The 27,061-nt window shown below is 36.4% G+C and overlaps 1 long non-coding RNA gene across 1 annotated transcript; it reads right to left on the bottom strand.

The window, feature by feature from the left end:
• Positions 1–501: 501 nt before the first annotated feature.
• LOC143883794 (uncharacterized) lies at positions 502–5,649 on the bottom strand. The gene is made up of 3 exons (XR_013252544.1): positions 5,501–5,649; positions 3,373–3,528; positions 502–776 (listed from the first exon to the last, which is right to left on the bottom strand). It is a non-coding gene; the product is annotated as an uncharacterized LOC143883794 (long non-coding RNA).
• Between the last annotated feature and the right edge of the window lie 21,412 nt (positions 5,650–27,061).

Here is a 27,061-nt window from a genome sequence, read left to right as displayed (position 1 = left end):
TAGTCTAATCGTGCAACAGCCCTAAAAGAGAGTGTTCGTGTGCCCTAAAGGAGCGTGTTCGTGTGGGAGAAAGTGGAGAGACCATTCTTGGAGGCCGGAAATCGTGATCCAAGCTAAGATCCCATCAAAAAATCTTTAAAAACCTTAAGATTTAAGTTCTGTTGATTTGGACATATAATTGCGTTTGAGAGGTCTCCGTGATTGATCTCGGATTCCTTGCGGTTCACCTTGTTCTTGGATCTCCATCGAACCCAAGATCTTTCGGTTTTGGCCTAACCCAAAAATATGTTGTTTTTGGTAAAACCGAATAGACAATTAATCTAATGTGTATTTGTGTTATTTTAAAAATTGAAGGAAGGAAAATTTGTTACTTTCCCCAAGAGACATGATACTAGCCTATTGATCAATCTAATGACAGTCATTATATGCCGTGATCAGTTGGCCTTTCGAAAATTGAAAAAAGGTGCAGCTACTGAAGATCCCCAGATACCCTAAGGCCTATACCAAAAGCATATTATATGCATCATCTTATCATTGAAATTATGAGATAAGTGAAAGTGAAGAGAAAAACTACTTCAACCATCATCATTTCGGATGAGAAAAATACTATTGCCACTCCGTACCTGTTGAGATGCCAAATGGGTTTCTAAGATCATTATATGATAAATCTAAATATTCCAGGGACGAAAGGTTTCCTAGACATGATGGAAGACTTCGATCATCAAGTTGGTTATTTTCTAGAAATAGATTCTTGAGTCTCTTCAAGCTGCATAAACCTACAAGAAAATGATGAAGACAAAAACATATGAGCACATTTAATTTATTACCAAAAAACAAATTCCTTTCAATGCAAAGGAAAAAAATCAGATTTCTATATTACTTAAAAGAAAAAAGCTAAAAAAGTGATTCTCAGGCCTTGTTTTCTTTTGGATAGAGACATTATGAGATGTTAGGAGTGTCCGTTTGGAGTGACACTTGGGTTTTTGGAGAACTAAAGCAATGCTGACGACATAAACGGATTAGATCAATCAAAGGTGGGACTCTCATGACCACCAACTTCCCTGCGATGATGCCGCAAGTTTAACAAAAACTGATTATTGGACTCAAAATTGTTTTGGATTTTAAGAATCCTTTGAGTCCCAAACTGATTATTGGACTCAAAATTACTTTTAATTTTTAGTCCAGTAATCAGTTTTGAACTCACAATCCATTCTCAAAATCTAAAACAAACAGGACCTTAGTGTTTGATCGCGATTACAAGACACTTTTAAATTTAATGTTGAAACTACATTTGGTGATTCGTATCATATGTAAAGTGTATACATTTGGATATAGTCAAAGGAAGATTAACCACGAGCACAAAATAAAGTTGGAATGGAATGGATATTAGTTAGTCTTATCATAAAGAGTGCACCACATTAAGTACTCATAAAAGGAAATCATTATTTCTTTATTTTATGGAATGTAATGCTCATTATTTGGGTATTTGCTGCCATGATCTATATATTTAGTTCTCTTTACATGAATGTATATTTTCCCTGAAAGACAAGACTATAGAGATTATTTGTTAAAGGAAATGATGTAAGTCCATACTTCAGAAATTTGAAGTGTCCAAAGCCCGGTCTTTTTTTACCCAGAACATAGCAGTGTCAATAGGGTAGCCGACATTGCCACTTAGATTTTTTATTAATCCATGTCTAGGATTTTTGCTAAAATGGATTTTAGATAATGGAGTTTAAGACTTTGATCGTGAAGATTGTTATCTCTGAGATATAGATAGGTGAGTCTCTTCAAGCCACATAAACCTACAAGAAAAATGATCAAGACATAAACACCCAAAACCCATTTCATTTATTACTAAACAATAAATTGCTCTCAATGGAATATAAAACTAAAAATGCTAAAAAAATGCTAAAAAATCATCTCAAAGTTGTTGTTATCGGGTGGTTGTTGTTACATTACATATACACAGTATCTTTTAACCGTAGTGAACAAAACACTCTTTAAGGAGAGTTTTTCTTTTCTTTTGAAAAAAATCTCTTTTTATTGGCATGGAGTTAGCACTCTATTTAAAACTTTTATAGTAAAAACCCCCATTTTTTGTGGAAAATGTTTTAAGCACGTTTAAGATGGTATTAAATACATTTTTTGCCCAACTTTCCAACTTTATTACCCCCACTATATTTTTGTAAATGACAAAATTTTTAACTCATTTTTTTGTGTTTTCATTTTTTACTACATTTTTTGAACCAATATTGTATTAAACTCGAATTTTTCCCATCCCCGTCCTTTTTGTGGTGCCGAATCACGTTTTGCTAAGTATGCTTTTAACTTAGGTTTCGAGCGCGGTGGATCATGTTTCATCTGGGACGGTTGCTCTCCAAAAGGCTAAGAAATTGCAAAGGAACAAACGGAAATGGACGTGCTTTGCTATTATACTCCTCATAATCGTGGTTATCATTGTCGTTGTTGTCATCAAGCCTTGGAGTAAGATTGGTGCATGATTTGGGTAGTGTTTGTGTAATATACATCAACAAAAGCCCAACTAAAATCTTTCATTTTTTTCTTTTTTCTTCTTTACCCTTTTTAGTGTGGTTTATTTCCCTGCATTATTGTTATATATTCTTTTCTGATCTATGGGTGCAAAAATTGAACTTCCATCATAGGTATTGTATTAGTGTATATTCTAGGCTACTAATGTTGGCACTCCCATGTTTTGATAATTGCACTAACTCATCTTGTCTTTTATCATTTAAATAGCTGTCAAAGGTTATTATAGTTCCCCAGAAGCACTCAAAGCAATTAAGGAAGAAAAGACAAGCTGAGATTCTGCAATTATGAAAACAGAGTAGTGCCAAATTCTATTGTCACATGGTTGGAAGATTATTTTAGGGGGACTGATATCTGCACTACCGTATTTTGATAATGACACTACAATATTCAAGATGGTATAAACATCCACTCATAAAAGGTGCAAAACAAAGTGAGTAATGCCATTATCCAAATATGGTCTGCCAGTCTGCCTTAGTTATACTATATCACAGAAAAGTTTTATATTACTTATATGAAAAATGCTAAAAAAATCACCCTTAGATTTTTTTTCCTATTGATCACTTTCTGGGCCCACTGGTGCCATGTGGAAGTTGATCAATTCTGTTGATTTAGCTGACAGCCACAAAAATGGCCTCTTTATCATTTTCCCAATCTTGATCAGATGCTATTTTCTTTATTAAATGTATAGTTTACTTTTCTTAAATGATAAAATCCTGTCAAGAAAAATAATAAAATCCTGTCAAGAAAAATAATAAAATCCTGTCAAGAAATACTCCACACATCATCATTTTGGGCGAGGGAATGCTAATAGCCCCGTACCTGTTGAGATGTCGCCAAATGTGAATGTCAGATTATTCCCTGATAAATACAGGTTTTGAAGGGAGGAGAGGTTGCCTAGACATGATGCAAGACTTTGATCGTGAAGATTGTTATAGCTGAGATCTAGTTGCGTGAGTCTCTTCAAGCCACATAAACCTACAAGAAAAATGAACAAGACATAATCTTAGGGCCCGTTTGGATAGTTGATATTGTGTATTTGGATGTGGAATTGAGTTTTGAATACAAAATGAATAGATCCGGCAGCTCATGTTGAGGGAGACAGATTTTTGGATTTCCAATTACTTACTACCACAGCATATTTGGAAATCTGATTTTTTTCACTGTCAGTAGCTGATTTGGAAATCCAAGGATTTGATCCGGATCCAAATCACAACACAAAAAGGGCTGCAAATGTGAGAAATCCAAATCAAAATCTTCTGGGTATCCAAATGGGCCCTTACTGATGGGATGGCCGTTGGGTGTGGTGCTAGGGCCATATGCGTTGCCTCATGATAGTTTGCCATATCAAGGGCCTTGGTTACGCACACCCTTGTGCCTATGTACAATGTATCTGATCTTGGCCTAGTATTCATCCTATGAGATTTGTTTAAGCCCTGTTTGGATTGCAGAAAAACATATGAGATTTGTTTCAGCCCTGTTTGGATTGCAGAAAAACATTTCTCACAGAAAATATTTTCTTTGATTTTTTATTTATTTCACAATTTAGAGGGGAATCATATGGTTACGGTTTATTTAGAGGGGTACCAATATAAAAAGAAAGTCCTAATAAATAAAACTTTGTAATCAGTCAATGGAAAAGGAAGAAATTTTATAAAAAATTTCTTTTCCAAACTTTTTAAGAAAATTCCTGCAATCCAAAAGGGCCATATGCGTAGTTCCTCATGGCTGTCTTCCAAATGGTCAAGGGTGTAATTAAGACCGTTGATTTAATGGACTATCATGAGGCAACCCATATAGTCCAATCAGAGATCACATATGTCAGATTTAAGGCCTACAACTATCAAAGCTTTAGCTTCTATTGGGGACGAGGAAATGGGCCACATAAAAGCTTTAGCTTGCATTAGAGAGGCGATAAAGGGGGCGAATGCCGACTCCAATGGACGAATTTATCACCGCCCTTTTTAATGGGATTAGAAGTTGAGCCTAGTCTTATCCTAACCGAAAGCCCGAAAGTACCCTAACCAAATTCGTTCTCCTCTTTAGACAAAGTGGGTGTTTTTGTCAGTTTGCAAAACCTGGGTTAGGGCTTCCTATTAAACACCAATAAATGCAACTTTTGGGTGGTTTTTCTAGAGTTTAATCTAATCTAATCTAATCGTGCAACAGCCCTAAAGTAGCGTGTTGGTGTGGGAGAAAGTGGAAAGGCCATCTTGGAGTCCGGAAATCGTGATCCAAGTAAGATTTAAGTTCTGTTGATTTGGAATAATGTCGTTTGAGAGGATCTCCGCGATTGATCTCGGATTCCTTGGGGTTCATCTTGTTCTTGGATCTCCATCGAACCCAAGATCTTTCTCTGGCCTAATGGATTTTGACCTATATCTTAGATTCTCCTCTGATCGCCACACCAATGGACCCACTTTCCCTTTCTTTCCATTTTACTCCCTTTTTTTTTTGCCTAATTTATCCAAGAAAAACAAAACTTTTTTGTATGGCATTGATCCACCAGCATATGAGCATGAGTTGAATGGCTTGGATAACCAAACAATGGACCTCACCTTGCAACAAAAATATGTTGTTTTTGCTAAAACCGAATAGACAATTAATCTAATCTACGTGTATTTGTGTTATTTTAAAAATTGAAGGAAGGAAAATTTGTTACTTTCCCCAAGAGACATGATACTAGCCTATTGATCAATCAATCCTCGTTTTTATGGTTTCTCCAAAAAGAAAAAACATGTTAACTTTTTATTATTATATTTTTCATAGGCCTATGACAGTCATTATATGCCGTGATCAGTTTGCCTTTCGAAAATTGAAAAAGGGTGCAGCTTCTGAAGATCCCCAGATACCCTAAGGACTACCAAAAGTGTATTATATGCATCATCTTATCATTGAAATTATGAGATAAGTGAAAGTGAAGAGAAAAACTACTATTGCCACTCCATACCTGTTGAGATGCCAAGTGGATTTCTAAGATTATTATCTGATAAATCTAAATCTTCCAGGGACGAAAGGTTTCCTAGACATGATGGAAGACTTCGATCATCGAGTTGGTTAACCCTGAGATCTAGTTGCTTGAGTCTCTTCAAGCTGCATAAACCTACAAGAAAATGATGAAGACAAAAAAGTATGAGAGCAATTTATTGTTTAGTAATAAATGAAATGGGTTTTGGGTTTTTGATCATTTTTCTAGTAGGTTTATGTGGCTTGAAGAGACTCACGGATCTAGGTCTCAGAGATAACAATCTTCACGATCAAAGTCTTCCATCATGTCTAGGCAACCTCTCCTCCCTGGAAAATCTGGATTTATCAGAGAATAATCTGACATTCACATCTAGCGTCATCTCAACAGGTACGGGGCAGTAGCATTTCCTCACCCAAAAATGATGATGTGTGAAGTATTTTTAGACAGGATTTTGTTATTTTTCTGACATAATACTACCCGCTTTAAGAAAAGTAAACTATAGATTTAATAAAGAAAATGGGAAATGATATTCCCACCCCCTCTTTTAAGATCTTTGGATCTCACAAGTCACAACACAGAGACAACCAATACAATGGCTGGGCCAAATCTTATAGTTATATCATCTCCACATGTTTACAGGACTAATTATGTTATTACTTTGAGTGGTCATGGTTAGGATGAAGCCAGGGTCAACATTAAGTTCCACATATGGTCAGGTGTAATCAAGACCGTTGATCAAGTTGACCATATAAGTCAACCCATATTGTCCAAGTCTTATGCCTAACTGAGATCTCATTTGTCAGATTAAGGCCTCTAAATATCAAAGTTTTAGCTTCTTTTAGTAGGATCCTTAAAACAAGGCTTGATTGGTTAGCATCTCCATATTTTTTTAGCATATTCTTTCACGATTGTCTCGAACATAACAGAATCCCCTTTGCTCTACATGCCCCTTATGTGATATGTATGGAAGCCTTTTTTGTCACTTGGTATGCAACTATCATCACAGTGTAGGAGGACATCCCTAAATATTTCCCTCCTTCCACATAAGTAGGAGGACATACCTAAATATTTTTGTTATGTTATTCTACGTACCACATACGCCCTTCTAGGACATACGCCCTTCTAGGACTTTGAAGCTGTCTTTTACCTTTTTTTTTCTTGAACCAGTGAAAATTGTCTATTCGGTTTTAGCTAAAACAACATATTTTTGTTGTAAGGTGGGGTCCATTTTTTGGCTATCCAAGTCATTCAACTGATGCTCATATGTTGATCATTGCTATTAAAAATAATTTTTTTCTTGGACAAATTTTGCAAAAAAAGAAATGGAACGCGGGTCCATTGGCCCACACATAATATAAAACTACTATGGAGGCAAGTTGGGGCTTTGAGGCATGCAGGCATCATCGCAGGGAAGTTGGTGGTCATGAGAGTCACACCTTTGATTGATCTAATCCGTAATCCGTTTATTTCGTTAGCATTGCTTTGGATTTCGGTCAAGACGGAAACCATTGCTCCTTTAATGCCTTTTAAACGCTAAAGATAGGTAAGAATAAAAAGCAAGAAATCCTTCCCATTGATTCATTCATTTCTTTCGGGAAAAGCCTGTTTTGTTTCTCTCTCTCTCTCTCTCTCTCTCTCTCTCTCTCTCTCCAATGTTTGCTGATCCAGCAAGAAGAATAGCTAACTTTTTTTCCCTTTATTTTGTTTGGGCTTTGGGTTTTTTTGGGGCTTCAACTAATTTTTCCAGTTTTTTTGAGATTTATTTGGTTCTCTCCAGAAATTTCATTAGGGTTTTTAATTTTCGGAGATTTTTGCTTCAGCTATTTCCTTTCAGTTTTTTTTCCTGATATTTCGTTAGGGTTAAAATCCTATTTTTGATATTTCGTTATGATATTTTTATCATCCTATTTAAAATCATCATCACAATGTATGTAGTTAAGCCTCTTATTTTCAGGACTACTTCTATCTTTGCACCATTTTTTTGTCATGATGTGCTGTTTACATGACTGGGTGTTAGAGCCTTTAACTCCTTCCATGCACGAACATCTCTTGCTACAGGACATCTTTCCCCGTTCATTGATATGCCTTGTCATTTGAGAGGTTAGTACAATATTACCCCCAATCTATTCTTCATTTGCTTGGATTTTGGATCAAATTTTATTTTTTGCTTTTCATAGGAACATAGCTATTTTATTTGCTCTTCATTTCTTACCAGGTGAGCAGTATTATTTGAAGCCCCTCTCTGTCTCTCTCTAATGTGAGTTATGTTTTTCATTGTTCTCATCAATAAAAAAAATTTATTTCAGCAGGCGCGGAAAAAAGTGAGTTGTAAGTGAGTTGTATTAAGAAGCATGCTTAGCAAATGAGTTGTATTATTTGTTTTTTCTAAACTTTGTTCCATGATAACGGGGAGTGTAATTCTCTCTTTAATATGTTGAATGGTACATAATCTCATCAATTGGGTTGGGGAACCTTGGCTATACAAATCAATGGTTCATAATCTCACCAGTGGTTCATATTTTATTTGAATAGATATAGCAAAACTTTATTTGCTGGGAAATTGAGATTATTTAATTGCTACTATTTGTGGGGGTAAATTTTGGTTTAAGCTTATTGTGAACGGGTTGAGTTTAGGGTGAAGGCTAATACATTATCATGCCACAGCTCCCTCAAGCTCTACGAATTTGGGGCAGCTTCCACATGAATAGGAGATTATGGGCCTCTTTGGATGTCACCAAAATCGATCCTTATCTCCAAATGGGGAAGGTTAACGCCTGTTAGGAAGTCATTAGAAATAATATATTTATTGACTTTCAAAAAGGCCTTACTGCCCTATTTGCATATTAAAACAAGAGTGTGTATATGCAATTTTAGAAATCACATTTTGCATCATTTTTTCCACAGTAGCATTATTTCTTTGTACCCATGCTTTTTGCCTGTGAAAATAGGTTGGTATTTTGCCTACCAACCCATGTGTTGCACAACATGATGGTTATTAGGTTATTTTCATGTGTGGTTTAGATTGGGTAATGAGCTATGCTGTGCTGTTTAGATTGGCACTTTCGACTGTCTATTTCCAGGTTTTTGTAATTGTAGTTGAAATGGCTTTGTCTCTTTATATTGCCTTTGAAATCGCCCCGACAATGATAAGCTTAATTTCTATATCAGCGATTTGGCCTGCATGTGCACCCAGTGGAGGTAATTACGAAGTTATTGTTCATTTTCTCAGTTTTATTGGAATATACTTCTTTACCAATAGATTACAACTAATGATCAGTTTTTCTTCTATCAAACGAGGGTTTGGTATCAATTTCATTCTTTTATTGGTAGTGTTACCTCATAACTAAGGAATTGATAATTCTATCTTTTCTTTCTTTTGTTTTTTAATTACTAAATTGTTTGTCCATTTAGTTTTTCTTTCTTTTATTTTTATAGGTTTGTCAACATTTATCCTCATGGATCTTTTTAAGAATGCATTTTGTTTTTTAAAATAGTTTTAAAGCATATTTTGCTCCTCGCTCCGTGCATCACACGGGTCTGCAACTAGTTAAAGATTAAACGAACAACATTTTTTTTATTATTTCATAAATGTGATAGAAGCCGGTATTTTGACTTATAATTTTTCTTATTAAGTTCTTCCAGAATATACTAGAAGACAAAGGTTTGAACTTATGATTTTGTTTGAATTAAGTTACTGGAATGTATTGTTGTTTGTGTGATGTTTCAAATAAAAATTACCGAGATGGATATCTGAAAATGATAAGCTCTCTTTATTTCTATGGTAATTTTCCTAGTTTCAGTTGAATATTGTAATACAAAATCCTTTATTTCATAATCTTTCACACATTCTATTAATATAAGATAAATGTTGATTAGTTGAGAATTTTCATGATTACTTTAGGTTCCCTTGTTTTTTACATGAGTTACTTTGATATGAAGGTATTCAATGCACGCATTTCTTCCTAAAAAAAAAAAAGGGTAGCATTTTCATGATATGTGATGAGTAAATGATATTCTTAATTCAATAGGTTATACAGTTTTGTGTCTTATTAGTTCATCAAGCCTTGAAGTAAGGTTGAAATAAAACTAACTAAAAGTTCATGGTAGACATATTGGGTCATATTCCTTTGTGATATATAGGCGAGTTCCAGGGTATTTGATGACTATTAAAGCATTGAGTTTTTTTATTTCATTCAAGCTGTTAATATGTTCTGTCATACCCTTGCAAAGTTTAGGAGCCTGTCCTACCCTTGTAGACTTTAGGAGTCTGTCCTACCCTTGCAAAGTTTAGGAGTCTATCCTACCTTGACAGACTTTAGGAGTCTGTCCTACCCTTATAAAGAATAGGAGTCTGTCCTTTCTTTTAGGAGTCTATCCTGCCCTTATAAACATGATTCAAACCTGAATTCCCAAGATCTAGAGCTTAGCCTCAATATCCAACTCTGGAATTCAAAGGATGAGGAACAATGTAAGCGAAAAAAATATCTAAACTAGTATATGGATCTTGCCCAAGGAATTGAAATTTAAGGAAACTCAGATTCCTAATGTAATAATGGAAATTTACTATGAAAACACGGCAAATATACTTAGAGATATAACTAAATATGAGCTTATTGTTGTAGTGACTACTCCTAAGATTATTTTTTTCTACAATTCACATTCCAAAAATGGGGAAACATTTCTAAAGATCGAGTGTTATTTAACTCTGTTCCAGAAGAACGCAGGCACTTTCTATCCTGGAAGGATGAAGAAATGCTCTTATACATTGAATTCTCTTGTACAACGTTCTGAATTTTGTTGTACATGGAATTTTCTTTTATATCTACTTGTTTTGATTTGAGTGCAATATATAGGCCTCAAATTATGGCATATGGATAGTTTTGCTAGAGTTTTGCTAGAGTTTTGCTAGAGTTTCAACCAACTTTTGAAATTTGCAGTAATTAGAGTTTCTCACATGCAAGAGCTAGCCGTGAAATGGCTTTCCGCGAAATTGCCTATCCAAAAGTACACTTTTGTCAACTAAATATGGATCTTTGCTTCTTTTTCTTTTTTGACAACCATTTGTACGGTCTTAATCAGATGGTTACGGTCATTGGCTCTACGTGCTTTTGGATGGTTACATGCCAAGGTGGGCCTATGACAATATGACCCTCTAGATTGACCGAGGTGAGATTTAATATAAGTCTAATTTATAACACGTGTAATCTTCATAGTTTCTTTACACAATTATTTTGGGAAATTATATTTTCACCCCCTTTTTGTCCTTGGCCACTCCTTCTAGTGTATTTAGGACTACTTTTTTAAACACTAGAAGGGGGTGTGAAAATATCACTACCCTTAAAAAATATGGGATACACCAAATGCTAGTTATTGAGACTGTCACCCCTCACGTATGCTGAGAGGCAATATAAAAAGTGATGGGGGTTCCTATCAAGACGGGATCTGTGCTGAAAAAAGCACAAGATCCTCTATCGTTACACGTGCTCAAGAGACAAAAAGAGAGCGTGTATCCCCACAAATCCAAAAGAAAAAGGGTAAAAATATCCAAATCCTTTGGTTATTCTCATCCCTTATTTATTTTTGGCACAAGATCCCGTTTTGAAGTGTTTTCCAAGAGTGATTGAGATTGTCATGTGGAGTGTGTAGCATGCCATAGAGAGATTATCTTGATTGTCTTGGTTTTCAGATCCCACACGGACAATCTTGAATTGTTTGCTGGATGGACAAGTAAAATACATTTCTAACATACATGCAACTTTATCTATTTCTTTAAATAATTCAAAAATGCTAATTAGTGGAACTATTTTCTATGAGGGTCTGTTTGGTTGCTTGGCATGGACTTGGAGAGTACTGGAATAAGTAGCTAACATGGAGGAGACAAGCATTGGATTTGCTTGGAATTACCTCGAAGAATAGTCGTTGAAAGTTTTCGGTTGCACAGCATAGGCTCGGAGAGTAGGGGAATAAGGAGGGGGTGTCATTACCAATGCATAGAGAGAGAGAGAGAGAAAGAAAGCACTGCTCTCAAGAAATTTAAAGCGAAATTCCACCTTTTTGGGTGTGTTTGATTGCACAAAGCCAGGATAGTTTAGGGGTTTTACTTTGCATTTGGGTGCCACATTAGCAAAATCTCTTGTTTGGTTGCCAATGTAGCATCGAAATCTCTGGATACTGCAAGACAAGATTCGTAGATTATTATTGCATGTCTAGTGACATGGCATCCATGTCCCACGCTTATACCTTCCGAGCTATGTCTGGTGACATGGCGTCCATCTCCCCTCCTTATAACTTCCATGCCAAATTTCTCAAAAAGGTGGATTTTCGCTCGGAGAATAATGCTTTTTCTCTTTATCTCTTGCTCTCTCTTTCCTTTTTATACTAGTAATGACACCCCTCCCATTACTCTACAAGGTTGGCAACCAAGCACTACTTATCACTATTCTAGGAGGTAAATTCTAGGTAAATCAAATGTTTGTCTCCTCCCTATTGAGTAGTTATTGTTGGAGAAAATATGTTGGTAGTGATGGTGGGAAATAGAAAAGAAAGAGATGCTTCAAAGCGCGTTGTCGCTTTCCTTAAGATGATAATATTCGCCCCCACCGGTGTTATCTATATCTAATGTTTGTTGATGCTTTGTACTAAAGCGGAAACAAACTCTAAATCACCTTTGGATAAACAAGTATTTGAGACACCGGTTACTATTTCTGCAGAAAACAATACACTAGAATGGATTTGAGAAAAGAAAGCAAAGAACAAAGTTGATAAACTTCCAAGAGAGTAATTTTGGCTATGGATTTACTCAAACTCAAGTCCCACAAGTGTAATTTTTGTATTTTATTTCAAAGGCTGTTATCTACTCTTTTAATAGAGTAGTTGGCAACCTTTTTGTTGGATTTGCAACCCTACAAGGGCACCTTTTAAAAGCAGGTTTAAATTTGGCCGTTAGATCGCGCCAATCCACGATTCTATAGTCCAGAGCAATCTTGGAGTGATTATTGGTTTGTGTAAAACCTCTGTCCTCCCCTCTAACTGCTAGATTAATGATCCACGGTGCAGATTGCATCCTTTGGCATTTGATCATTGGGATGCGATGGGACATAATCCAATAGTCCTCATCACACCTTATCACCCACTAGCCGTTACACCACGATCTGACGCTTTGGATCGCGCCCGCTCAAGCAGTAGCTGTTGGAACGTGTTGGACCAAAAGATCAACCACCCATATGACCAAAACCATGGCCCAACCCGACCGAGTGGGACCTTGATCGATCCAACGGTTCATTCGGCCACCTACGCGACCGATCCATGGTCAATCTAACCGATCAACTGATCTTGATTAAACGGCTCATATCAAATCTGGTAAATTTTAAGTGCTCCAGTCGCTCCTAGCGATGATGCGAAGTGCACCAAAAGAGCGCCACTAGCGCCCTACAGACCACGCCGCGCGTGCGGATAGTGCGTTGCACCGTGTCGTGGGTCCATCTGGTGTCCAACAAAACAATAGAGAGAAGTGGATAACGCTATATATACCCTTTTCCAACTCTTTGAACTTCCAATGTGGGCCTATCCCCTCAAAGCACTTTTGACCTCTTTTCCAAAGCACCCACTTTTACAAACCAAATTCACTTTTCTATATAAAACCTTTTCAAAACACTTTTACTTCGAAAATACACTGACAGTTATACCACTAACCTACAGCCAAGAGCCACTTCTGCAAGCAAAATTCTTGTATGTTACAATGCACAAGAATGTCATATCAACATACATGCAATAATTACCCAGGCGACATGTTAGGGAGTCTCCAAGGAGTTCAATGCTATATTGCAAGCAAGAATGAAGAATTTTGCTGACATGACACCCAGATGCCAAGCAAAATCCCTAAGCCTCCCCTGCTTTTGTGCAACCAAACTCACTATGATTGTAAGGATGTGGAGATCAAGGGGTGCCATTCTTCCCTCGACGGTCCCACGGACTGGAGTGATTGAGACCTAATAATGAGTGATTGAGATGGTCATATGGAGTATATGGCACGTCATAGACATTTGGTGGGGTGTTCTTTTCATTATAGGAATATAATGGAAGAGAAATTATATGGTGCCCTACCGTCAAGTAGCGTCAAGGTGGTACTTCAAAAGTACCACCTTTGATCCAACAGCAGCCTCTTAAATAGTGGGCTGTTGTTGGATCAAAGATCAAGGGCGGTACATTTTTTACGCTGCTTGACGGTCGGGCAACATATAAAAACTCATAATGGAAATTGAGAAAAAGAAAGTATGTAGGTGAGAGAGAGAGAGAGAGAGAGAGAGAAGGCAACCCATGCTCATTGAAATTGAGAAAAGTAATAAGAATAAAAAGTTGAACCGACCCCACTCCTCCTTAACTCCAATCGCTAAATGGCCTAAAAAATCAAATTGGAACCGACCTCACTCCTTCCTAATTCCAATCGTTAAACGGCCTATAAAATCAAATTGGAAGGTAAACAAAATAATTATACTCTCTTGATCATACCCAAAATATCTCTTGGATTTTAGATACCGTGGAGACTACTTTGAGTAATGTGGGCCTGTTATCAATGAATGTAAGGAGAGACTTATTAACGAGTGATTGAGATGGTCATGTGGCGTATATGACACGACATCGACTATTAAATTTTAATTGTTTAAATCTCTATCAACAAGACTGCTTTTTCACTAGAAGACATTAAATACAATCCGACCCGAACTCCACACTAGACACAACCGTCTCAATTATTCATAATCTTCCATCCAAGGATGATAGGTCCCACAAATTAAGATTTTTGATCTTTTGGGAGACGATAAATTCGCACCTCCTGGCAGAATATAACACTTTTTTACGTGTAATAGGGGTGCGAATCATCCTAAAAGGGGTGCGAATTTAGCATCGCCCTTCTGTTGTCCTTTTCATAGGAGTGAGAGTCGTCCACATGAGATGTCCTTTCATTTTCAGGTGGGTCCCATATGCTTTTACTAGTCATAAGCCATCAACGAGGGAATATCTGACTACATATTTTATAAAATAGTACTTATTGAATTTTATTAAGAGAAAATGACCAAAAAAGGGCTTTAATTTGATAATGACGTGTCAAGCGGGGAGTGTTGTAAATGACCAATATAGAGTGACTTTGACGAGAATACCCTTACATACGTATTTCTCTCTCCCTCTCCCTCTCTCTCTCTCTCTCCCTCTCTCTCCCCCTATCAAATCAAATTAGAGGCTACGATGATTACTTTCAGCTGTTGGAAATTTAAATTTGAGAAACCTAAAGCACTTTACAGTATACACCCACCCACCTCTCTCTCTCTCTCTCTCTCTCTCTCTCTCTCTCTCTCTGGCGGTCTTCTATACCTCTCTCGCCGGTCCTCTCTCTCCCTGCCACCGGCACAAAAGAGGTTGGTACCCCTCTCACTGTAACTTTATTTTCTTGAAATGGGTTTTTTTTTTTTTGGAAATGGCCTCACTGTGACTTTCTCCTTCACTTTTGTCAAAGATCAATGGTTTAAATCACTAAGTTTTGGAAAAAATGGTTTAAATCAATATTTGTGAAAAATCATTTTTTGAAACCCTTAATATATTGAAAATCAGTTGTAATTTTTCAAAGAAGCAATAGTTTCTCAGAAATTTATTTTTAAACCCATAATCTGTATAGTTTAAACCACAAATTTTTAGAAAATCAATTGGAAAATTCCTAATTTCTGCAAAATCAATAGTTTAAACCTACAGTTTGTAAGAAGTTGAGATATCATTGGTTTAAACTACTAATATTTTAGAACTCAGTTGAGAAAACCTCTAATTTTTCAAATATCAATTGTTTAAATCAACAATTTCTCTCAGATTATTGGTTTAGACAACACAATCAATTGTTTAAACCAATAATGTGTGAGATATCATTGGTTTAAACCACTAATACTTTAGAAGTCAGTTGAGAAAACACCTAATTTTTCAAATATCAATGGTTTAAATCAATAATTTATAACAGATTATTAGTTTACACCTCTAAAGTTTGAACAATCAATTGTTTAAATCAATAATGTGTTATATATCATTGGTTTAAACCACTAATATTTTATAACACAGTTGAGAAAATCCCTAATGTTTCAAATATCAATGGTTTAAATCAATAATTTCTTACAGATTAATGGTTTATACCCCTAAAGTTTGAACAATCAATTGTTTAAACCAATAATGTGTGAGATATTATTGGTTTAAACACCTAAAATTTTAGAACTGAGTTGAGAAAACAGCTACTTTTTCAAATATCAATGGTTTAAATCAATAATTTCCCACAGATTACTGGTTTACAACCCTAAAGTTTGAACAATCAATTAAACCAATAATGTGTGAGATATCATTGGTTTAAACCACTAATATTTTATAACTCAGTTGAGAAAACCTCTAAATTTTCAAATATCAATGGTTTAAATCAATAATTTCTCACAGATTATTGGTTTACACCCCACAATCAATTGTTTAAACCAATAATGTGTGAGATATCATATGTTTAAACCATTAATATTTTAGAACTCAGTTGAGAAAACAGCTAATTTTTCAAATATCAATTATTTAAATCAATAATTTTTCACAGATTATTGGTTTACAAACCACAATCAATTGTTTAAACCAATAATGTGTGAGATATCATTGGTTTAAACCACTAATATTTTATAACTCAGTTGAGAAAACCTCTAAATTTTCAAATATCAATGGTTTAAATCAATAATTTCTCACAGATTATTGGTTTACACCCCACAATCAATTGTTTAAACCAATAATGTGTGAGATATCATATGTTTAAACCATTAATATTTTAGAACTCAGTTGAGAAAACAACTAATTTTTCAAATATCAATGGTTTAAATCAATAATTTCTCACAGATTATTGGTTTACAAACCACAATCAATTGTTTAAACCAATAATGTGTGAGATATCATTGGTTTAAACCACTGATATTTTAGAACTCAGTTGAGAAAACCTCTAATTTTTCAAATATGAATGGTTTTAATCAATAATTTCTCACACATTATCGGTTTACACCCCACAATCAATTGTTTAAACCAATAATGTGTGAGATATCATTGGTTTAAACCAGTAATATTTTAGAACTCAGTTGAGAAAACCTCTAATTGTTCAAATATCAATTGTTTAAATCAATAATTTCTCACAGATTAGTGGTTTACACCACACAATCAATTGTTTAAACCAATGATGTGTAAGATATCATTGGTTTAAACCACTGATATTTTAGAACTCAGTTGAGAAAACCTCTAATTTTTCAAATATCAATGGTTTTAATCAATAATTTCTCACACATTATTGGTTTACACCCCACAATCAATTGTTTAAACCAATAATGTGTGAGATATCATTGTTTTAAACGCCTAATAATTTAGAACTCAGTTGAGAAAATCCCTCATTTTTCAAATATCAATGGTTTAAATCAATAATTTCTCACACATTATTTGTTTACACCCCACACATTATTTGTTTACACCCCATTCCATTGCTTCCTTTGTAGGGGCATAAACCACCATTCGATTGGTTCACTCCAAAGTACCATTCTATTGCATTGCAACAAATACTAACCTCCCTTCCATGGAAATGTATGTACTTCCCTTTCCATTCTCCTCTCTTTCCATTTTTAGCACATTTAAATTGCTTTTAACAACTTCTAATCAGTGTTTAATTTTGTCTTTACAGGAGAGAGGAACGAAGGGCTTCTTTTGTCTTACACATCGACGGCACTCTAAAGGATGTGGTATCATTTGAATACGTGGGCGGGAAGATGTTGCCTCTTATTGTTGGTGGGAGAGCAAAATATAGAGATTTTGAGAATCTAATTCATAGCAAAATTGGGACCAATCGAAGTGACGTTTCTCTATCTATAAAGTGTCGATATGTTTTCGACTCATCTCATATCATCTCCACATGTTTACAGGACTAATTATGTTATTACTTTGAGTGGTCATGGTTAGGAAGAAGCCTAGGGTCAACATTAAGTTCCACATATGGTCAGGGGTGTAATCAAGACCGTTGATCAAGTTGACCATCATAAGTCAATCCATACTGTCCAAGTCTTATGCCTAACTGAGATCCCATTTTTCAGATTAAGGCCTCTAAATATATATCAAAGCTTTGGCTTCTTTTAGTAGGATCCTTAAAACAAGGCTTGATTGGTTAGCATCTCCATATTTTTTTAGTATATTCTTTCACGATTGTCTCAAACATAACAGAATCCCATATGCTCTACATGCCCCTTATGTGATATGTATGGAAGCCTTTTTTGTCACTTGGTATGCAACTATCATCACAGTGTATATGTACTTAATACCCAAATGATGATCCCTAACGTTCTCCCTAACAATATGATACTTTAAGTAATTATGCTTATTGTCATTGTCACTCTTCTTTCTCCTTAGAGAAGAAACCTACTGTAGCATTATCCCAATAAATAAGATATAGCCTAGAGATATGAGTGTACGACTCCAAGCCTTGTAATAAAATTCTACAACCATAGTGCCTGTATCGCAGTCTTGTAGCATGGAACAAACTCTGCCTCAATACTATAAGAAAAGATCTGACACTAATGCTTCATGTTTTGTATGAGAAGTGATTTCCCTCCTTCCACATAAGTAGGAGGACATCCCCAAATATTTTTGTTATGTTATTCTACGTACCACATACGCCCATCTAGGACTTAGAAGCTGTCTTTTACCTTTTTTTTCTTGAACTAGTGAAAATTGTCTATTCGGTTTTAGCTAAAACAACATATTTTTGTTGTAAGGTGGGGTCCATTTTTTGGCTATCCAAGTCATTCAACTGATGCTCATATGTTGATCAATGCTATTAAAAATAATTTTTTTCTTGGACAAATTATGCAAAAAAAGAAATGGAACGCGGGTCCATTGGCCCACACATAATATAAAACTACTATGGAGGCAAGTTGGGGCTTTGAGGCATGCAGGCATCATCGCAGGGAAGTTGGTGGTCATGAGAGTCACACCTTTGATTGATCTAATCCGTTTATTTCGTTAGCGTTTAAAAGGCAAATTGTGAAACAAAGTCGAAAAGAATTGTGCGACTCTTACACTTTCTCGTTTGCATGTGTTTCCCATTTACATGCGTTAGGGAATTCAAAGAGGCAATGGACATTTATGGAAGAAAGAGGTCTTTTGGAATTCCGACTGAGACACACAGGTTAAATTTCTAATTAAGTGCCGTAATAAATTAACCAAAAAAATGCCTGTATGGAAATTGAAAGTGTCTCTTCACGATTTTGTGCTATATTTATGGAGATTATATAGGGAAGAGAAGATTGTGAAACTCCGTCGATACAGATGGGCGTGTATAGGAGGGGCTGACATGTGGCACCACCACAGCTTAGAGGATTCCGCTTTACTTATATATATAGGATAAGATAGCTGAAACTAGAGTTCTTAAACTCTAATCTTAAAGATGACTCTCATTCTACAACCCTTATCATAACATCCACAATCATAAGGAGAATCAAGCGAAAAGTTAAAACACTATAATCAGCTATAAAGGAAATCTACAGCAAAGACCTCAAGAAATCATGATGAAATGAAATTCTCATTTGGCTCTTCAAATGATCACAAAATAAAATGGCACAAATGATTTATAACATGCACAATAGAATCCAAAGCGAATTTCAAAAAAAAATGAAATGCATCAATCATATAGATTAAAAAATAAATAAAATTTGATGACAGATGCAATGGTTTAAAGCTCTTCATGTTCTCTTCTCTCTTTTCCTTTCTCTCAAACATAAAAGTCAAGTTTCAGAAAACCTTAAGAAAATGCCATATATCTGAATGTGCAATGACTCCCAAACAATACAAGCAAGAGAAATACCTGTAAAGCACTTGCACTGATGAATCAAAGATAACTCTCTCCGCTATTAGAAACTCTCCTTCAGCTTTTTTTTTTCCAGATCTACTCTTTAAAAAAAAAAGAAAAAAAGATCAAAGACCCTAATCTCTTTCCCTCACAAATTTGTCTTAGATCTCTCTATCTTCTTCTCTCTACTTTCTCCTTTGATCTCTCTTCGAGATTTTCTCTACAAATCTCTCAGTCTTCTCCTCTCCCTCAATTTCTCCCTGTGCAGATCATAAAACCCCTCGCTCATTGATTTTTCAACGAAAATGGAACCCCCCTTTCGAAGCCCTAATTCGATCCATTTTAAGGGAAGTAATAAATTCCACCCCCAATTTCCTCCCTAGACAACCTAACTTTAGTGTATTTATAACCACTGTTTTCCCTACGAAGGAGTGGCACAGGTAGGAAGGAGGGGAAGCATTTAGATTTTTTTTGGCACATGAGATTGATATAGGCACACTAGGGCTGTGTAATTCACCCCCCTTGCGCATTTCTTGATGTTATGCTCAACTTGAACCCAAGACCTGGGTTGGGGTGCGACTTGGGTCGATTTATGGGTTCGGGTTTCGAGAACTTATTCGATTTTGGGGAATTATGTCCGGTCAAAATGGGGTGTCTACAATATCCAACTCTAGAATTCGAAGGATGAGGAACAAGGTAAGGGGAAAAAAAATTTAAACTAGCATATGGATCTTGCCCAAGGAATTGAAATTAGAAGGAAACTCAGTTTCCTAATGTAATAATGGAAATTTAAGATGAAAACGTAGCAAATATACTTAGAGATATAACTAAATATGTGCTTATTGTTGTAGTGACTACTCCTAAGATTTTTTTTTTCTACAATTCACAATCTAAAAATGGGGAAACATTTCTAAAGATCGAGTGTTATTTAACTCTATTCCACAAGAACACAGGCACTTTCTGTCCTGGAAGGATGAAGGAATGCTCTTATACATTGAATTCTCTTCAATATAGTAAGTAATAAGGATAAGAACTATGGCGAAGTACTCCTAATCAACTAAGTTTCTTAATCTAAATAATTAATTAATCAGTACCCAATAATCCAACGGTCAGATCTTAATGGATATGATATATTCTAACATATATTAGACTAGAATTCGGGGGCCCATGCTATGCACGAGTGCAAAACAGTGGGCCCATGCTCCGCTGTTTTCCATTCGATCAATGTCCACCATCGCCTTTTTTTTTCAAAACAGAGATCTAAGGAGGTATGTCCCTCGTATAACAATGAGGTGTGTAAGATCCCACATCGAAAAGCGACAGAATGTTCCTAGACTATATATGTGGATTCTCCTTCTTCATGTGTAGATGTGTTTTCAGCATCTCCAAGGGGCGGGCCCCGTGGAGTGGGTCAGACTCGGTTAGTGCTATTGGAAAATAAAACCGAGGAGGGTAGAAGACCCAGAATCGAACAATATTTACAACGTGGGGTCGAGGCGTGACAAGGTGCATTTATTATCTCGCTAAAAGATGAATCTTTCCTAACTATAGCTTTTTTTGCTCCCACGTGTACCTTCTGCATGTGATCAATATTGTTGATCTATCTGGTGACCGAAAGTTTTTTTTTTTTTTTAAATGACAATTTATTTCAATCTTTCAAACATCTTTACAAGGGTTGCGACCAGGAGTCCTAAGTACAGAACAAAAGGTATCCTAAAGTATGACCTCGAATACCCAAAGACTACCTCTAAACCTCCGCAAGTTTACTTATTGAAAATCCGATATAGGGGGTCCCAAGTTATAATAGAAATGGCAACTATGAGGAGGGAGAATGCGGTTGTTTAAGAAAACTAGAATTTACCAATTTGAAAAACTTAAACCGATTAAGGGATCAAAAACAATATTTTAAGCATACAAGTTAAATCTAATGGTGCAATGCAAATGAAAGAGCAAAGAGATAGAAAGAGTGCACCCGAGATTTAAAGTGGTTCGGTCCTCAAACCCGAGGCCTACTCCACTCCACCAACCAAACCCGTTGATGGCTTCACTATTTGATCTTCTTAACCTTGGCGAAGATCGGTGCCAATTACAATTGCTTTAACCTTGGTGGCAATCCTCACCACGGAGAAAAAAAGGGCTCCGCTTCTCCGAATACTCGCCCGAATACAAATCTTGAAAGATGAAAGAAAGAACTAAAAAATCCCTTCACAAGGGTTACAAAAGATGTACAATTGAGAGCCTATGATCCAAATCCTAGAGTTGGTGATGAGAGGCACAATTGAAGCTTGATTCACTCTTGGGTATTCAAATGAAGTTTAAGAGTGTTAGGATTGATGGTTTGTATGTTTAGAACACCCATATTTATAGGAAAACCAAAATATGACCGTTCAGTGGCATTACGGTAATTCCAGCAAAATTCCAAACGGCTCTTTTTCAGACCGTTGGAGTGTTCTCGGAGTTCCGAGAATAATTCTCGGAGTTCCGAGACTTCTCGGAGTTCCGAGAAAAAATCTCGGAGTTCCGAGAAAAAATCTCGGAGTTCCGAGAAGCCACACAGAAATTGGAAAAAGTCTACTGGACCATTTCTCGGAGTTCCGAGAATAATTCTCGGAGTTCCGAGAATTCTCGGAGTTCCGAGAAAAATTCTCGGAGTTCCGAGAATTCTCGGAGTTCCGAGAAAAATTCTCGGAGTTCCGAGAAGCCTATGCAGAGCAGATTTTCAATTCTGTTTTGGGCTTCCAATTCTCAACCAAGATGGGATTGCTATGAAGGTTCCAAGGTGTTGAAACTCCACAAATACAATCACTTGTTTATTTAGGGTGTGTGAGATTAACTTAATTATGCCTCTAAAAACCTAATCTAGGTTTGGATCAAATACATTCTAAAAGACAAAAAATGGTCTTCAATATGAATTTCTTCATGTCTTCAAGTCTTCATGACTTCTTGCTTGATGACTTAGGCCTTCCAATTAGTGGTCCAATGTGGGCTTCTTGGCCTTCAATCCAAGCATCCTTGATCTTACTTTATCAAGATCTACAACTTAGACAAACAAACACATTAGTGATAAATGATCACTTGTGTATTGGAATCATCAAAACAAGTTGGGAATGCCAAGGTAAAAACCATTGGGCTTAAAATCTCCCCCTTTTTGATGATGACAAGCACAAGAGATTTTACAAATCAAGGCATATACTATTTTCACATTTTTCTTACACTAGAGACTTTACTCTAGATTCTTCTCCCCCTTTGTCATCAACAAAAAGAAGGGGTAAGAAAAACAAGGGTTTAAAATATACAATTTTAAAGCTCCCCCTTTTTTAAAGAAAAATTCAATTTTAACTCCCCCTAGTTAAAATAATTTTACAATTACAAGAGGGGTTATCAAAAAACATACAAATGAAATATATTCAATTTTAAGTTCAAAAACCCCTAATCTACACAATATGAATATCATCATATGGGGGTTTTGGGAACCCAAGATTTCTTGGTCCCACATCTAGCCCTACTCTTGGATGCACATTGGAATTGGTAATGACCATTCATTCCACAAAAATGGCATCTAACAAGAGGGTTAGATACACTAGTCCTATCATGATAAGCATGTTGAGGTCTAAGACTAGTTTTACTTAGGATTATGTCAATAATTTTATTTCCATTTAGAAATCCATGTAAACATAATCTAAGTCTTTCATTTTCATTATGAAGATGGGATGTTTGAACTAAAAGCTCATTTCTTTCATCTTCATAAGAATTGGAGGAGCTTGCCATATTTTGAAATTTTAAAAGTTGGCAAGTTTTCTCATCCAAACTACCCTTAAGGGTATTAATCTCAAGTTTATGATTTTCAAGTGTAACTTGTTCTTGAGATATGGAAGAAGATAAATCACTTTTCAAAAATTCAAGTTCTTTTTCTAACTTTAAAATGGATTTTTTAAGAACTTTGTTTTTGGAAATTTGGGTATGCAAGGTTTCACATAATTCATCATAAGGTATGCTATCACTTTTACTACTAGATGAAGAATATGAGGGGTTAGAGTTTACCTCAACTTCATGGGTGAATGTCATGAAGCAAAGATCATCTTTTTTATTTTCTTCCCCTTCACTCGAGCTTTTGCCCGATGTGCTTAACGCATCCCAACCGGCGGCAAGAGCCTTATGCTTCTTCCAATCCTTCTTACCCTTGTACTTAGAGGAAGTTGATTTTAGAAGTGGACAATCCGGTCTTTTGTGTCCTATCTTCTTGCAATTGAAGCATCTTAAGGCTCCATCAACATCACTTTCTTCTTTCTTTTTCTTATCTTTCTTATGCTTCTTTCTCCACAAGCTCTTGAATCTTCGTAAAGCTTCTTCTTCGTCACTATCCGCTTCACTTGATGAGTCTTCCTTGGAAGCCTTGAGTGCTAGGGATCTAAATTCCCTCTCCTTCTCCTTTGGCTTCTTTTCCTCTTGTCGGCTAGTAAGGAGCATCTCATGGGTGATGAGAGATCCTACAAGCTCCTCTATGGTTAGCGTCTTGAGATTTTTTGACTCTTGAATCGCGGTCACCTTTGGATCCCAATGGGGAGGAAGAGACCTAAGTAACTTACTCACAAGCTCATCGTTAGGATAAGATTTACCAAGATTAGCTAGTTCGTTAGAAATAATAGAAAAACGAGTATACATTTCCGAAATACTCTCGTTTGGACTCATTCTAAACATTTCATACTTGCTCTTTAACAAGTTTATTTTGGAATCCTTGACTTGTGATGTTCCCTCATGGGTAGTTGCAAGGGTATCCCAAATAGTCTTGGCGGAATCAAAAAGAGCAACTCTATTAAACTCCTCGGTAGCTAAGGCACAAAACAAGGAATTTATTGCTTTGTAGTTCAAATTAGCTTGCCTTTTCTCTACCACATTCCATTCTTCAAAAGGTATGGAAGGTACATTGTATCCATTTTCAACAATGTACCAAAGTTCCACATCTATCGAAAGAAGATAGATGCGCATCCTTGTTTTCCAATGTCCATAGTTTGACCCATTGAAGAAAGGAGGTCTAGTTGTGGAATGGCCTTCCGGAAGTCCGGTTCCAATTTGGTGTGCCATTTCACAGTTAGAAGTTGCCAAATAAAATCTTTCCCTAGTTAGATTTTGAAATAACTTTCACAAAAATTTTAAAATCTTTTAAGAGCCAATGCTCTGATACCAAGTGAAAATCCGATATAGGGGGTCCCAAGTTATAATAGAAATGGCAACTATGAGGAGGGAGAATGCGGTTGTTTAAGAAAACTAGAATTTACCAATTTGAAAAACTTAAACCGATTAAGGGATCAAAAACAATATTTTAAGCATACAAGTTAAATCTAATGGTGCAATGCAAATGAAAGAGCAAAGAGATAGAAAGAGTGCACCCGAGATTTAAAGTGGTTCGGTCCTCAAACCCGAGGCCTACTCCACTCCACCAACCAAACCCGTTGATGGCTTCACTATTTGATCTTCTTAACCTTGGCGAAGATCGGTGCCAATTACAATTGCTTTAACCTTGGTGGCAATCCTCACCACGGAGAAAAAAAGGGCTCCGCTTCTCCGAATACTCGCCCGAATACAAATCTTGAAAGATGAAAGAAAGAACTAAAAAATCCCTTCACAAGGGTTACAAAAGATGTACAATTGAGAGCCTATGATCCAAATCCTAGAGTTGGTGATGAGAGGCACAATTGAAGCTTGATTCACTCTTGGGTATTCAAATGAAGTTTAAGAGTGTTAGGATTGATGGTTTGTATGTTTAGAACACCCATATTTATAGGAAAACCAAAATATGACCGTTCAGTGGCATTACGGTAATTCCAGCAAAATTCCAAACGGCTCTTTTTCAGACCGTTGGAGTGTTCTCGGAGTTCCGAGAATAATTCTCGGAGTTCCGAGAAAAAATCTCGGAGTTCCGAGAAGCCACACAGAAATTGGAAAAAGTCTACTGGACCATTTCTCGGAGTTCCGAGAATAATTCTCGGAGTTCCGAGAATTCTCGGAGTTCCGAGAAAAATTCTCGGAGTTCCGAGAAGCCTATGCAGAGCAGATTTTCAATTCTGTTTTGGGCTTCCAATTCTCAACCAAGATGGGATTGCTATGAAGGTTCCAAGGTGTTGAAACTCCACAAATACAATCACTTGTTTATTTAGGGTGTGTGAGATTAACTTAATTATGCCTCTAAAAACCTAATCTAGGTTTGGATCAAATACATTCTAAAAGACAAAAAATGGTCTTCAATATGAATTTCTTCATGTCTTCAAGTCTTCATGACTTCTTGCTTGATGACTTAGGCCTTCCAATTAGTGGTCCAATGTGGGCTTCTTGGCCTTCAATCCAAGCATCATTGATCTTACTTTATCAAGATCTACAACTTAGACAAACAAACACATTAGTGATAAATGATCACTTGTGTATTGGAATCATCAAAACAAGTTGGGAATGCCAAGGTAAAAACCATTGGGCTTACACTTATGTTACCAAAAAGACCTAAGATTCTGACAATGTCCCGAACGCTATGGAAACCACCCTACTTTCAGAAAATTCCAGCAGCAACTCATCTTTAGACGGATCACCTATGCCGAGCACTTCTCCAACTCCTCCAGGATGTGCTGGATTTGGAAATCCGGCATTTCAATGAGGAGATCCTCCGGAACCCGATCCAAGAATCCAGGAATTTTTTTTGCTAGCAATCATTTCCCCCACCAGCTGGATGCCCACCACCTTGTTAGCTTCCCAGTTCTGCCTCCTCACCACTCTTTCTTCGTTCAAGATTAGTTTGAAGAAAGGATGTTTATGCAACGGCGAGTGGGTGTCTTTTGACCGTGTCTGTCCCATAGAGGCTATAAAGTTTCCAAGGGCAATCTTGGCTCTTTAGCTTAAATAGTTTCCATTGCTCCCGGAGAAGATCTCCCGACATCTCTTTATCGGTTGGGTCATTGAAAGAAGCCCTCTCTTCATCATAGGTCATTGTTCTCATCCTCTTAAGAATTTTTTCTATAACCAAAATCTCCATAAACAACCGCCTACTCCAACTTCCATAAAGAAATTTTTTCAATCGTAGGTGATCGAAAGTTTATCTATCTTATGGATTTGATTTTCATGTGGCGTGGGACTAGCAATAATTAGGTCATCTCATAAAGGACTTGAAAACACTTCCAAAACAGGATTTTTTTTGGAAAATACAGGCGAAAGTGAAAGGGCACTGATAATTCACCCCGCTTCACAATAAATTCACCCCCCCCCCCTTAGCGATCCTTTAACGCAAAAGGTTAAAGGGACTTATGTATCCAAAGGTAAGGCCAAAGATTCTATTGATCTGAGCATCATAACTTGGCTATATTGCAAAATCATTCCAGTGATCAACAATACTCGAAGATAGGAGCATTTTCAATCGTAGCACATATCATAAAGCAATGTCAATATGATCATCATGGCAAGAGGTACGATCAATTTTCCACATTTTTTATTTGACTTAGATACTAACACAAATTTCTATATCACTTCTATGAAAAATGCTAAAAAAGTCACTCACACCCTGGTTGTTTGAAGCTAAATTTCGATGGTTCTAGCTTTGGCAACCCAGGTTTGACCGGCATCGGAGGCCTTATTAGAGACAAGACTGGTGATACTAAGCGAGCCTTCCCTGGGCCTTTTGGTATCAAGGA

The sequence above is a fragment of the Tasmannia lanceolata genome, unplaced genomic scaffold, assembly GCF_043159265.1.
Source record: "Tasmannia lanceolata isolate RefF3 unplaced genomic scaffold, GAP_Taslan_0.1 ptg000008l, whole genome shotgun sequence".
Classification (NCBI taxonomy): Eukaryota; Viridiplantae; Streptophyta; class Magnoliopsida; order Canellales; family Winteraceae; genus Tasmannia; species Tasmannia lanceolata.
This window is presented reverse-complemented; position numbering and strand designations above follow the sequence as displayed.